We start from the raw sequence: 14,160 nt of genomic DNA, 5'->3' as shown, positions 1-14,160 counted from the left end.
TTACATGATGGTTTTCTCCAAACTTTGTGCACAAAAGCAGTGCCACACACATGGTCCCCTGATTCTGGGCAAGCGTTACTGTAGGTGTGAGTTGTCGCTCGTGGGGCTTAATAATTACAAAATGCAGCACGGAACGCTCCTCTGAAAAGTGCAAGTGAGCTAGGGAACGGATTTTGCTTTGTTGCAGGTAGTGGCCCTGTGCATTAGCCTATTGTGTCGGGGATCTCTGCTGTGGCCTGAGTCCAGGTGCTTTGTGCTTGAGATCATGTGCAGGGCTGGCAGAGACATTTTTGTAATGAGACATGCCACAGTGTGCACTATGCAGGCAAAGTCACTTTTGGAAAAGGAACTGTGCTTTCAATTGTACCAGGTAAGCAGCAAATCATGCCCAAAATCAAAGTGTCTTCTCCTTTTTGATGGCAAGCCAGCGGACAGCCTGGCAGTACTGTAGGGTCAGGTGGAGTGGGGTTTTTGGGGAGTTGCCTCTCAGTTTTGGGCCCTGTTACATCCCATGAAGCCAGACTCTTAACCTCCACTTGTGGTTTAGGATCCTTCATCCCCATCTTACACTTCTGCTGCCCCTCCTAGCCTTGGCACGGTTCAGCTCAGCCTTGAGGACAAGTGCCACTTCTGCAGGAGCTGCCTGGGCTTTTTGTTATGGGAGGAAATGCTGTGTGGGTTTAGCTCTACATATGGCAAACTGACCTTTGGCTCAGGGACCAGGCTGTCTGTCCAACCAAGTGAGTGCTCAGCTTTCCTGTTTCTCCTTTGTCAGATGTCCTTACGTATCCCTTGTTTCATCCCATAGACATTCTTGTGGTATCCACACCTCCTTAAAGAGGGGAAGGAGAGCGTAGGCACTTTCATTTGTTGTTGCCAATGCAAGCCATCAGAGGTGTCTCTGAGATAATGATCCTTCATGAAACCCCCACACAAGTGAGCAATCACCACTGAAACATGCTCTTGTGAGTCAAAATGTGAGTGGCTTCATTTTTGCCTTGTTCTTCATTGTTTTGTGGGGAAGAACTTTGGGAATGCAACTGGGCTATTCTCCAGGCATCCCAAGGACTTGGTTTCCACACATGTCCCAATGCCTTGGGCTCCCTGCAGTTTGTTATGGCACCTCAAGTCCCTTACATGCCTGGTTCTTTCCTTCCCTTGGCTCTGAGTATTGATTGCTATTTGTGTCGTTGATAAATGATGCTTCAAACAAATTTGGAGTCGTGCTTCCATTGTCCCTCAAGCTCTTCAGGAGGCTGCAGTGCAGGTGTGCAATAGCACTGCAAAAAAAGTGCATGCAAGTGGTGGGTGCCTGTCTTTGTAACTTCTCAAAGCTGCCTCAAAAACTTCTAACTCTAATGTAACAGGAAAGTCGGGTTTGGGAGGAAGACAGCCCCTATTGCTGCTGCCCTTTCCTGAGCTGGGCTCACCTGGCGCCATCTTTGCCATCTTCCGAACAAGGGGAGTGGTGCATGGTTTGGCAGGAGTGTGCACCACTGAATGGTGGACAGAGGACACTCCATTGTAGAGGGGATCTTGACATCTGCTGAAATGTTTCTGCTTTGTCCACCAGACAAAGCTGGGAGCTTGGCTCCCTAGGAACAGAGATGTCCTGTCTAACAGAGGATGTTGGAAGGGCGTATAGTTCTTGTTGAGGTGAAAAGCACTGTGTGAACTACGACAAGCTCACCCTTGGGAAGGGAACACGACTTCAGGTTTTGCCTAGTAAGTGCCACCACCACCTTGTAGTCTTCTTCGATGTTGGGCAAACCTACCCATTTTGCAGCTGTCAGTGGCTACCCTGCACTTCTCCTCTCAGGCTTGTAATGCTGCAGCTGCGCAGCTGCACACAATCAGCATGCCTTTAGGGCAGGGTTTGAGTCAGGACAAAAGCAGCAGTCCTCTCAAAAAGGATTTGTCCTATCCCATGGGCCCTTTGCTGCTCTTGGTCCCACAGAGAGCCTGGGGTGTCCTGACTTCAGGATGCAGCTGGCCCTGAGTTACCTTCAGCACTGTGCAGCCAGGCTGCAGATGCCAAGCACTGCCAAGAGGTTAGCAAGGTGTTGGTGGATTGAGGGGTTGCTGTGGGAGCACAGGAGGTGCTGGCTCTAAGCCTGCCTTTGGCCATGCAATGGGACTTTCTGTTGGGTCACATAAGTGCTGCATGTGGCCGCGCTTTGTGCTTTGTGCAAGACCTTTCCTTGGGAGGTTGAGAGCAGCAGCATGACTGTGTGTTCGATTGCTGATGGTGACCACCTCCAGCAATTGGCTTTGCTTGACAGGAATGTGCCAGGTTGGTCCAACATGACCTTGAATGCTGTCCCTTCGGCTGCATTGGAACATGTTGCTCCATGCCAGCTCCCAGATTTTGTCACGACCCCGTGGGGAGGCTCTCGTATGTCCCTGTGTCCTGGCAGGGTTTGTGCACTTGGGGGTTGGAGAGAAAGACTCTGCGAATGCTGGTGCTTACAGCAAGGTCACTTCTGGCAGCGGGACGAGGCTCCTAGTAGTGGCCAGCAAGTGGTCTCTGATGGGGCAGGTGTGCCTGATGCTCTTAAAGCACTTGGAGATCCAGGGACTATGTAGTGTCAGACTGGTTTACTTGCTGCTTGGTGGAGATTTGCATTTGTGATCTGCCTTTGAGATTTGCCTTTAGCTGAGCAGAGATTGTTCCTGGAACTGACAGCCTCTTGGGTCCTCATGGGCTTTCCTGAGCTGAGCTCAGCTGGGCCCGTATTCCCCAAATTTCCCTTCCTCTTCCTCAAGCTGTTGATCAGCAGAAGGTTTGTCAGGACAGGGAAGCATGAACTGGGGAGAGGTACAGCTTCTCCAGTGGGGGCAGGCTGGGATTTTGTAATGGGAGGAAATGCTGTGTGACTGGGTTCAACAAGCTGACCTTTGGCTCAGGGACCAGACTGTCCGTCCAACCAAGTGAGTGCGGGGCTTTCCATAGGTGTTCTATATGGGACTCTTGCTACAAATGTTGTTCCATTTTCATCTTTACCTTCACCTTTGCTGAGCTGAAATGCCTTCTCTTCCCATGCACGCTCTGACAGTTCCCTGGGTGCACTATTTAACGAGGTTTTGGGTGGTTGGAGCAAAGCTTAACCTGAGGTCTGCATGTTTTGTTCCCTGACTGTCCCCCAGTACTGACTTTCCTGAGGTCATATCGTCTGTTCAGAGGTTCCCTATGCTGTATGTGGTTGCTGTATAGCCGTAAAGTCTTTAGCGTTTCCTTTCTTGCACGTAGTGGCCCTGTGCTTTAGCCTGTTGTGTCAGGGAGCTCTGCCATGGCCTGAGTTCAGGTGCTTTGTGCTTGAGATCATGTGCAGGGCTGGCAGACACTTTTCTAATGAGACGTGCCACAGTGTGTACAACGTGGGAAAAGCAATTTTTGGAAAAGGAACTGTGCTTTCAGTTGTACCAAGTAAGCAGCAAATTGCGCTGAAAACCAAAGTGTCTTTTCCTTTGTCATAGCAACCCAGCATACAGCCCGGCAGTACTGTGAGGACAGGGGTAGAGATAGTTTTGGGGTTGCCTCTTAGTTTTGGGCCCTATTACATCCCACAAAGCCAGACGCTTAACCTTCAGTTGTGGCCTAGGATCCTTCAGCCTCAGCCCACCCTTCTGTTGCCCCAGCTAGCCTTTGCACAGCTATGCTCAACCTTGGGGCAAAGTGCCACTTCTCCAGGAGCTGCCTGGGCTTTTTGTTATGGGAGGAAATGCTGTGTGGCTATGGCTCTGCAAACGGCAGACCAACTTTTGGCTCAGGGACCAGGCTGTCTGTCCAACCAAGTGAGTGCTCTTCTCCAAGAGGTTGGCAAGGTTTTGGTAGATTGAGGGGTTGCTGTGGGAGCACAGGAGGTGCTGGCTACAAGCCTACCTTTGACTGTGCAGCAAGAATTACTGTTAGGTCACGTAAGTGCTGCATGTGGCCGCGCTTTTTTCTTTGTGCCAGACATTTCCTTGGGTGGTTGATAGCAGCAGGGTGCCTGGTTGTTTGATCGCTGAAGGTGACCACCTCCAGCGATCGGCTTTGCTTGACGGGAATGTGCCAGGTTGTTCGAACATGACCCTGACTGCTGTCCCTTTGGCTGCGTTGGAACACATGGCTCTACGCTGGCTCCCAGATTTTGCTGTGAGCTCATGGCAAAGCTCACTGGGCTTTTTGTAATGGGAGGAAATGCTGTGTGACTCTGGCTATGGCAACAAGCTTAGCTTTGGCTCAGGAACCAGGCTGTCCGTCCAACCAAGTGAGTGAGGAGCTTTCCATAGGTGTTCTATATGAGCATCTTGCTACAGATGTTGTTCCATTTCCATCCTTTCACTCCACCTTTGCTGAGCTGAAATGCCTTCTCTCCCCATGCAGGCTCTGACAGTTCCCTGGGTGCAGTATTTAACGAGGTTTTGGGTGGTTGGAGCAAAGCTTAACCTGAGGTCTGCATGTTTTGTTCCCTGACTGTCCCCCAGTACTGACTTTCCTGAGGTCATATCGTCTGTTCAGAGGTTCCCTATGCTGTATGTGGTTGCTGTATAGCCGTAAAGTCTTTAGCGTGATGGCTGAACTTCAGATAGAGGAACACAAGGCTCACCTTTGGGCAAGTTATGGAGCTCTCTGTTAATCCCCACAGAGGGTGGTGGCTGTTTTCTTACCTGTCCACCTGGGTCCAAGGTCAGATTTCCCACTTCATGTGTTTCATGATAGTTTCTGCCTGGAGAGGTTAGAAGAAGGTGACTAGAAAGACATCCTAATTTAGAGGGGGGGCAGGTGGCAAGGGTAACATCTGTTGTCCCTTTGTGGATTGCTGTGGGAGATATGGTGCTGTTTTCTGGAGTAAGGCTTGCAGGGGGTTTTTGCTAGTGGATGTGTCCCTGTGTGACTTCAACGTTCACCTGGAAAGTCACCTTTGGAAGTGGGACACAGCTGGTGGTGAAACCTGGTAGGTGTAAACCAGCCTGAATGAGTAAGGATAGGAAAGCTGCCTTCCCTACTTCGACAAAAGAGACATTTTGAAGACATGCTTAGGGTGCAGGAGGGACGAGGGGAAGATGTCTGCTTTTATTGCTTTTTATTGCAGGTCAGAAAGTGGAATTGTGCTCACAATTCCTGCATCTTTTCTCTACGTGGCACAAGGATACACTCAGGGGTCATCTCAGCCAGAGCTGCAAGGGATGACCACCAGTGACTCTTTTAAAAGAAATGGGAAGCCAGCAAGCAAAGACTTGTATAAGTATAAACTAGCAAAGAGGAGAGATGGCTTACAGGTTTTTTGTTGTGAAGGCCAAGCGGGTATAGCCAATTTTGGCAACCAAGTCAGCATTGGTGGTGGAATCCATCAAAGGATAAATCCAAGCAAGTTTGAAAGTCTTTTTCTGCTCCACTTTGTGGAACAAGTTGTGGCTGTGAGCTAGCATCAGAAAAGCAGAGGTAGACTGGTGAAATCAGTAGGGTTTTTCATGGTGAGCGCTCTGGTAGCCACAGAGGCCTTGATTCAATAAGCCTGTGAGTTTCCTCATTCTGCTTCCTGCTGACAGTTCTTGTTCTCTTTCGGTCATGCAGGAACACATGAGTACAACTAGTTTCCAGCTCGGGGTATTTCTTTTGCTCTGCCATCCTAACAGCCCTTTCCAAGTCCCCCAGCAATTACCTTTAGCTGAGCAGAGCAGGCTTGTTCCTGGCTCTGACAGCTCCAGGGGTGCTCATGGCTTTTCCTGAGCTGAGCTCAGCTGGGCCCTTATTCCTCAGATTTCCCTTCCTCTTCTACAAGCTGTTGATCAGCAGAAGGTGTGTCAGGACAGGGAAGCAGGGACTGGGGAGAGGTGCTGCTTCTCCAGTGGGGGCAGGCTGGGCTTTTTGTAATGGGAGGAAATGCTGTGTGACTATGGCACCAACAAGCTGACCTTTGGCTCAGGAACCAGGCTGTCCATCCAACCAAGTGAGTGTGGAGCTTTCCATAGGTGTTCCATATGGGACTCTTGCTACAAATGTCGTTCCATTTCCATCCTTCACCTTTGCTGAGCTGAAATGCCTTCTCTCCCCATGCACGCTCTGACAGTTCCCTGGGTGCACTATTTAATGAGGTTTTGGGTGGTTGGAGCAAAGCTCATCTTGAAGTCTGCATGTCCTTGGGGAAGGGTGACGTGTGTGTTGCTGGGAAGGGTCTTTGCCAGCCATAAGAAGGGCTTCAATGTTATGGGGAGATGAGAGCTTTTGCGTAATGGCCTTTGTTGCTGTGATTACTGACTGGGAGAGGCTAACCTTTGGAGCTGGAACAAAGCTTTGTGTAAACCCTGGTGAGTACTGTTACAGTTATTATTTAGCCTTGCAAGGCGAAGCTGAAATAGCCCAGACAGTAATGTTGGAGTGTAAGTTTTGGTCAGGCTTTCTATGAGTGTTCACAAGCCTGTGCCTTCTCTCTGGGTATTGCAGAGCTGTGAGGTGTTTCGGGAAGAAAAGGTGGCAGAGTAGAAATTTTTCCCTGGAACAGAGGAAAAGCTATTTACAAAGGCATGTCAGGGGTGGTTTCTTTGTGGCCATGGACAGTCCATGCTGGGCCGGGCAGTTTCCCAAGGTAATTCCTGGTGTTTTGAGGCATGAGAAAACCCTTTGTGTATAATGCAGGAGCTGGAAAGATGAGATTCAGTGATGGAAGGTCAATGACTGTAAAACATTCTGTGTACAAGCACTTACCTCATGGTAGCCCTTTGTAGCAAAGGAGGCTACCAGGAGCCTGTTTTCCGCTAGCTTTTTCTTTTTTTTAAGCTTGCGTAGTAGCTGACCAAATGCATTTTTCACGGCTCTTGCAGAGCCGTTCATGAGCTGCTATTTGAACGTGCCTCAGTCTACTGAGATTCTCAAAGCCTGTACTTGTGCTGTTGTGGGGCTACCCGTGATGTGCTTTCCCTCAGGACAGGCTTTGGCTCGGGACAGAAGCAGCAGTCCTGTCATCTCACAGCTGCCTGTGAAATGCATGGATTGCCTGACGTGATGATTTTCTCCAAACTTTCTGCACAGAAGCAGTGCCACACACATGGTCCCCTGATTCTGGGCAAGCGTTACTGTAGGTGTGAGTTGTCGCTCATGGGGCTGAATAATTACAAAATGCGGCACGGAACGCTCCTCTGAAAAGTGCAAGTGAGCTAGGGAACGGATTTTGCTTTGTTGCAGGTAGTGGCCCTGTGCATTAGCCTATTGTGTCGGGGAGCTCTGCTGTGGCCTGAGTCCAGGTGCTTTGTGCTTGAGATCACGTGCAGGGCTGGCAGAGACATTTTTGTAATGAGACATGCCACAGTGTGTACGATGCAGGCAAAGTCACTTTTGGAAAAGGAACTGTGCTTTCAGTTGTACCAGGTAAGCAGAAAATTGCACTGAAAATCAAAGTGTCTTTTTATTTTTGTTGGTAAGCCAGCGGACAGCCCCCAGTACTTTGGGGTCAGGTGGAGTGGGGTTTTTGGGGAGTTCCTTCTCAGTTTTGGGCCCTGTTACATCCCATGAAGCCAGACTCTTAACCTCCACTTGTGGCCTAGAATCCTTGAGCACCATCTTACACTTTTGCAGCCCCTCTTAGCCTTGGCACGGTTCAGCTCAGCCTTGAGGACAAGTGCCACTTCTGCAGGAGCAGCCTGGGCTTTTTGTTATGGGAGGAAATGCTGTGTGGGTTTAGCTCTGGATATGGCAAACTGACCTTTGGCTCAGGGACCAGGCTGTCTGTCCAACCAAGTGAGTGCTCAGCTTTCCTGTTTCTCCTTTGTCAGATGACCTTACATATCCACTTTCATTCTGTGGACATCCTTGTGGTATCCACACCTCCTTATAGAGGGGAAGGAGTGTTTAGGCACTATTTCATTTGTTGTTGCCAATGTAAGCCGTCAGAAATGTCTGTGAGATAATGATCCTTCATGAAACCCCCACACAAGTGAGCAATCACCATTGAAACATGCTCTTGTGAGTCAAAATGTGAGTGGCTTCATTTTTGCCTTGTTCTTCATTGTTTTGTGGGGAAGAACTTTGGGAACTCAACTGGGCTATTCTCCAGGCATCCCAAGGACTTGGTTTCCCCACATGTCCCAATGCCTTGGGCTCCCTGCAGTTTGTTATGGCACCTCAAGTCCCTTACATGCCTCGTTCTTTCCTTCCCTTTGCTCTGAGCATTGATGGCTATGCGTGTCTTGGATAAGTGATTCTTCAGACAAATTTGGAGTCGTGCTTCCATTGTCCCTCAAGCTCTTCAGGAGGCTGCAGTGCAAAATAAGTGCATGCAAATGGTGGGTACCTGTCTGTTTAACATATTAGAGGTGCTTCAACACCTTTTAACTGTAATTTAAGAGAAAGTCAGGTTTGGGAGGAAGACAGCACCTATTACCAGTGTCCTTTCCTGAGCAGGGCTCTACTGGTCCCTTCCTTGCCATCTTCCCCTCCTCTCCCCCAAGAAGTGAAGTGGTGCATGGTTTGGCAGGAGTGTGCACCACTGAATGGTGGACAGAGGACACTGCATTGGACAGTGGATCTTGACGTCTGCTGAGATGGTTTGTCAGGACAGGGACGCAGGTGCTGGGGAGTGGTGCTGTTTCTCCAGTGCGGGCAGGCTGGGATTTTTGTAATGGGAGGAAATGCTGTGTGACTATGGGAACTACAAGCTGACCTTTGGCTCAGGGACCAGGCTGTCCGTCCAACCAAGTGAGTGTGGGGTTTTCCATAGGTGTTCCATATGGGACTCTTGCTACAGATGTTGTTACATTTTCATCCTTTACCTTCACCTTTGTCGAGCTGAAATGGCTTTTCTCCCCTTGCAGGCTCTGAGAGTGCTCTGGGTGCAGTATTTAATGAACTTTTGGGTGGTTGGATTAAAGCTCAATTTGAGGTCTGCGTGCTTTGTTCCCTGACAGTCCCCCAGTACTGACTTTCCTGAGGTCATATCATCTGTTCAGAGCTTCCCTGTGTTGTGTGGTTCCTTGTCACTTGTGGGGCTTAATGTTTACCTAAGGTGACATGGAACGCTCCTCTGAAAAGTGCAAGTGAGCTAGGGAATGGATTTTCCTTTGTTTCAGGTAGTGGCCCTGTGCTTGGGCCTATTGCGTCGGGGAGTTCTGCCATGTCCTGAGTCTAGGTGCTTTGTGCTTGAGATCACGTGCAGGGCTGGCGGAGACATTTTTGTAATGAGACATGCCACAGTGCATACGATGCAGGCAAAGTCACTTTTGGAAAAGGAACTGTGCTTTCAGTTGTACCAGGTAAGCAGAAAATTGCACAGAAAAACAGAGCTGCTTCCCTTTTGCCTTGTTCTTCATTTTTTTGGGGAGAAGAAGTTTGGAAATGAAACTGGGCTATTCTCCAGGCATCCCTAGGGCTTGTTTTTCCCCACATGTCCCAGTGCCTTGGACTCCTTCCATTTTTTTATGGCACCTAGTCTCCATGACATGCCTGGTGCTTTCCTTCCCTTGGCACTATCAGACTGGTTTCCTTGCCCCTTGGTGTGGATTTGCCTTTGTGATGGCAAAGCGAGCTGGGCTTTTTGTAATGGGAGGAGATGCTGTGTGTCTGGCTTCAGCAAGCTGACCTTTGGCTCAGGGACCAGGCTGTCCGTCCAACCAAGTGAGTGTGGAGCTTTCCATAGGTGTTCCATATGGGACTCTTGCTACAGATTTTGTTCCATTTCCATCCCTTACCTTCACCTTTGCTGAGCTGAAATGCCTTCTCTCCCCACGCAGGCTCTGACAGTTCCCTGGGTGCACTATTTAATGAGGTTTTGGGTGATTGGGGCCAAGCTTAACTTGAGGTCTGCATGTCCTTGGGGAAGGGTGACGTGTGTGTTGCTGGGAAGGGTCTTTGCCAGCCATAAGAAGGGCTTCCTTGTTATGGGGAGATGAGAGCTTTTGCATAATGGCATTTGTTACTGTGAGTGCTGAATGGGAGAGGCTCGCCTTTGAATCTGGAACAAAGCTTTGTGTAAAGCCTGGTGAGTACTGTTACAGTTATTACTTAGCCTTGCAAGGCGAGGCTGAAATAGCCCAGACAGTAATGTTGGAGTGTAAGTTTTGGTAAGGCTTTCACAAGTGTTCACAAGCTTGTGCATTCTCTCTGGGTATTGCAGAGCTGTGAGGTGTTTCAGGAAGAAGAGATGGTATGGCAGAAGTTTGTCCCTGGAATGGTGGGAATGCAATCTACAAAGGCACGTCAGGGGCGGTTGCTTTGTGGCTGTGTACAGCCTTAGATGAGCGGGGGCCTGAGCCGAGTCCTGGGGTTTTGAGGCATGAGAAAGCCATGTGAGCTGCCTGGGCTTTTTGTTATGGGAGGAAATGCTGTGTAGCTATGGCTCTGCATACGGCAAACTGACCTTTGGCTCAGGGACCAGGCTGTCTGTCCAACCAAGTGAGTGCTCAGCTTTCCTGTTTCTCCTTTGTCAGATGTCCTTACATATCCAGTGTTTCATCCCGTGGACATCCTTGTGGTATCCATATCTCTTTACAGAGGGGAAGGAGAGTGTAGGCACTATTTCATTTGTTGTTGCTAATGTAAGCCATCAGAGGTGTCTCTGAGATAATGATCTTTGAAGAAATCCCCACACAAGTAAGCAATCACCATTGAAAGATGCTCTTGTGCTTAGTAATTTTTTTCTATGCGGAGGACTTCTTCTATTGAGAGAAAGATGCTCTGAACATGGTGCTTTAGGCTGCTGATAGTCTGGGAGTGTGCAGAAGGAGTGGTGTGGTTTAGGGCGGATGAATAGGTTGACCATCTTGTTCATAGTGCCTGTGTATGGTTCATGGGGGATGCGTAATGGGATTCAGTTCTATTCCTTACCTTGGGTCTTTTAGCTATCTCAGGGTAGGTCCAGGCTGTGCTGATGCAACTGTTTCCTGCTAGTCATGCTAAATAGCTCTGGTATGTAGACTGTTGTTCTGAGTGTAACCAGAGAAAGAAAAGCTGTGGATTAATATGATAGTAGCTTTCAGCCTGGATATCTTGTGGGCAGTGAAATTAGGAATCTTATGCGAGTGAGCAGATAGCTTGAAGAGAGAGGACTCCTGAAAAAGCCAAGCAAGTGAAATTGCACACCATCAATCCACACTGCAGAAAGCAGCTGGTTTCCAGCTGAATCTGAGCATCCCACTTGCCCAGAGTGTAAGTGAAGAGTCTATGGTACACCCTGAGTGGTGGTGGTGTCATCTGCTGGGATCTGAACCCTCTGGGTTTCTGTCAAGTGCTGTTCTATTGTGACAATACCCTCAAATTCACCTTTGGCTCAGGGATTAAAGTCACCGTCTTTCCAAGTAGATGGGTTAATGCCTGTATGTTGCAATCTCACTCCACAGTATGTCCTGGGGGCTGTGCTCCAGGAGAGAAAAAGTAACTTGAGCCCTCAGGGAACGCTGATTTTGTTGCTAAACTACAAAGTGGATGTTAAGAATGCTCTTTGTGTGTTTTTGTTTGTGTGTTTTTGTTTTGTTTTGTTTTTGCACAACAGCAAGCCCAAGAGCAAGCCATTTTGGCACTGTGACTGAAAACTCTTGGTGCCTGGGAATGGCTGATATTCTCCAAAGAGCTTCAGAGATTCATCCCGTTTCTGCCTTTCCCTCCTCTGTGTGTTCTTGCTCCCCGTGCAAATCCCAGCTGCTGTCCAACGGCTTATCCTGCTTGTTGCAAAAGGAAAAAGGAGGCGATCAGAGAGCACACTGAGCCTCTGTTTCTTGTTAGGGTGTCAATGCTGTGTGAACAGCAAAGTAGGAAAACCCCATTTTGTGCCAGGGACATAGCTGCATGTTCATCCAAGTAGGTATTCTCCTCTTGCTTTTCCACTTCATGCTCTCTCCTGTTACTGCATTCCCACTTTAGCCAATTTAAGACCAAAGAGATGAGTCAGAGCTGCATATGAGAGCCATGGAGCATTTGCTTCCTCCAGGGCCACTCTGTGAATGCTTGTGTGGGGAAGGTAATGTTTGGCAGGAAGGGGCATTTTAACTCTGAGACCTGGTGACTAGTGTAGCGTATTTAGGATAAGAGTTATCAGTAGTCAACATCTGTGGTACTGAGCTGGGCACTCAGGTGCATAGACAAATGTGAGAATGCGGAAGGATTTGAATTGTCAAGGGCCCCAACTCTTCCACAAAGCTATAGGAGTCTATAAAGCACCAGAACAGAGCTGATACCCAAGCTCTTAAGTGTGTGACTATCCTCAGTCTTTAGATGATTTTGCTGTTGTACTTTAGGCTTGAGGTTTTCTTTTTTTTTTTTTTTTTTTCCTGGGATAGTCTTAGTACTGGTGTAGGACAGAGCTGAAGGCAGATGATGCAGCATGCTTAAGTCTCAGGGTGCAAGTAGGAACTTCTTAGAGGCGAACTAAATTTATCTGGAACCCAAGTAGTCAGGGACAGTTGGGCGTCTTTCCTCCCTCTCTCTGGATAAATCTTAGGACTTATGGAGGGGATGGTTGCATCTGTGTTAAGTGAGATTTTGGCAGGGTATGTTGCACTGTGTGTATGGTACTGGAGGAAAGGCTCATTTTGGGACTGGAACAAGATTATCAGTGCTACCTTGTAAGTACAGAATGCTGTCTTCTAGGGAAGGCTATCATGAATGAGCCTGAAACAAAATGCAATACCAAATTCAGGGATAGGAATGCAGATAGTTTCTGCATGGTACATAAAATTCTTTCTGTCATGGTATATAAAATGTATGATGGGGAGTTCCACCTTTAAACTTATCCTATAGTCTTCATATATTCAAACATCATCTGGTAAAAACAATAGCTGTATAAAAATGAGGTGTGGGTTGGTCTGTCCTTTTCAAGCTGTGTTATCAACATACTTTTAATTTCTGTTTTTGAGAGGATCTGCTACTAATCACACTGGAGAAAATTCAAGTGTCTTCTTTTGGGTAGGGGAAGGTGGTTAAAGAAAATGAAACAAACAAACAAACAAAAACACTTAGCTTTAAAAGACCAATATTACCTTTCACCATCCTAATCCAGCCCATAGTTGTAAAGGGCAGAAACCATTCTGTCCTTTTGTCTTTTATTTTGCCCATGTTCTGGGTAAGGAAGAGCTCCCAGGATTTTCAAGTAGGAGGTTTCTTTTACATGGCCCATTATTGTGTGACATATGAGGTTCTGGTGCCAAACTGTTCTTTGGAAGTGGAACTAAACTGAAAGTTGATCTTAGTAAGTAGATATAAACCTGTGATTTGACCGCATATATGTAACTGGAATGGTCAGAAGATAGTATACATTGGCAGTGAATTAGGCTTCAGTTTCATTTGATTCTGAATTGTATCCACACTGCTGTGTAACTCTTAAAACTGAGAAAAATCAAAAAGCCTGCTTAAAAATAAGTCCAAATGAAGTTGACAAATTCCTGCCAAATTTTGTGTGTGCTCATTGTAAATTTACAGATGCATAACTCCTAAAATATTTAAACATGGGGGGGAAGGATAAAAGGGAGTAAGAAGATGTCTTCATATATCAACCTTCATGAAAGCAAGAGCTGATTTGCTAAAATGTCTTAACTGTCTTAAAAACATGGGCAAAAAAAATAAATTACATGATATGCAGTAGTAAATTGGAAATTAGTGTTTATTTATTTATTTATTCTATTATGTTAGGTCATTACCACAGCACTGCTCTCACCTAATATAATGGATTCTAGATGCGTTTGAAGCACTGTCTTACTTCTCTTACCTTCATTTGAAAATCCCAAGATGAAGAGTATCCAACAGAGGAACAGCAGTTTGATTAGGCATTTGAATTCCCATAGCCCCATCTTTCCATGAAGGGGGTGCTGTATTTTGTTTTAAATTTCCTGTGATTAGATCACATAACCTACATTTGTAGGTGTGGATGTGATGGCTGCAAGGATGGTTTTTGTTGGCTTGTTTTTCATTGTGTGAATGCTGGCTATAGCATCATCTTTGGAAAAGGAACAAAGCTTCTTGTGAAACCGAGTAAGAAACATGCTTATGTGTATTTGCAGTTTTTATTGTCAATTTAGATTTGAATAGCAGAGTGACTTTTAGCACCATAACTTGGTAATTAAAGGAATTGGTTAGCTGATGATGGTACTGATTTAAGTTACTGTAGTCGTTCTTGCATTATCTGACCATTTGATGTATCATAGAAAGATACAAACAAACAAACCATAGATGGAAACCTGGACCGATAAGAAGAT

The 14,160-nt window shown here is 47.2% G+C and overlaps 1 protein-coding gene across 3 annotated transcripts in view; it reads left to right on the top strand.

Moving 5' to 3' along the window:
- Positions 1 to 14,160, top strand: part of LOC310885820 (M1-specific T cell receptor alpha chain-like) — a 373,370-nt gene that overhangs the window by 343,753 nt on the left and 15,457 nt on the right. The window contains exon 3 of one of the 3 annotated variants that reach the window (XR_014574994.1): positions 7,293 to 7,351. The exons of the other annotated variants lie outside the window; for them this stretch is intronic. The gene's annotated coding sequence lies outside the window, so the exon portion shown is untranslated. The remainder of the gene's footprint in view (positions 1 to 7,292; positions 7,352 to 14,160) is intronic. 3 annotated transcript variants of the gene reach the window in all.

The sequence above is a fragment of the Anser anser genome (assembly GCF_964211835.1).
Source record: "Anser anser genome assembly, chromosome: 23".
NCBI classification, from domain to species: Eukaryota; Metazoa; Chordata; class Aves; order Anseriformes; family Anatidae; genus Anser; species Anser anser.
This window is presented reverse-complemented; position numbering and strand designations above follow the sequence as displayed.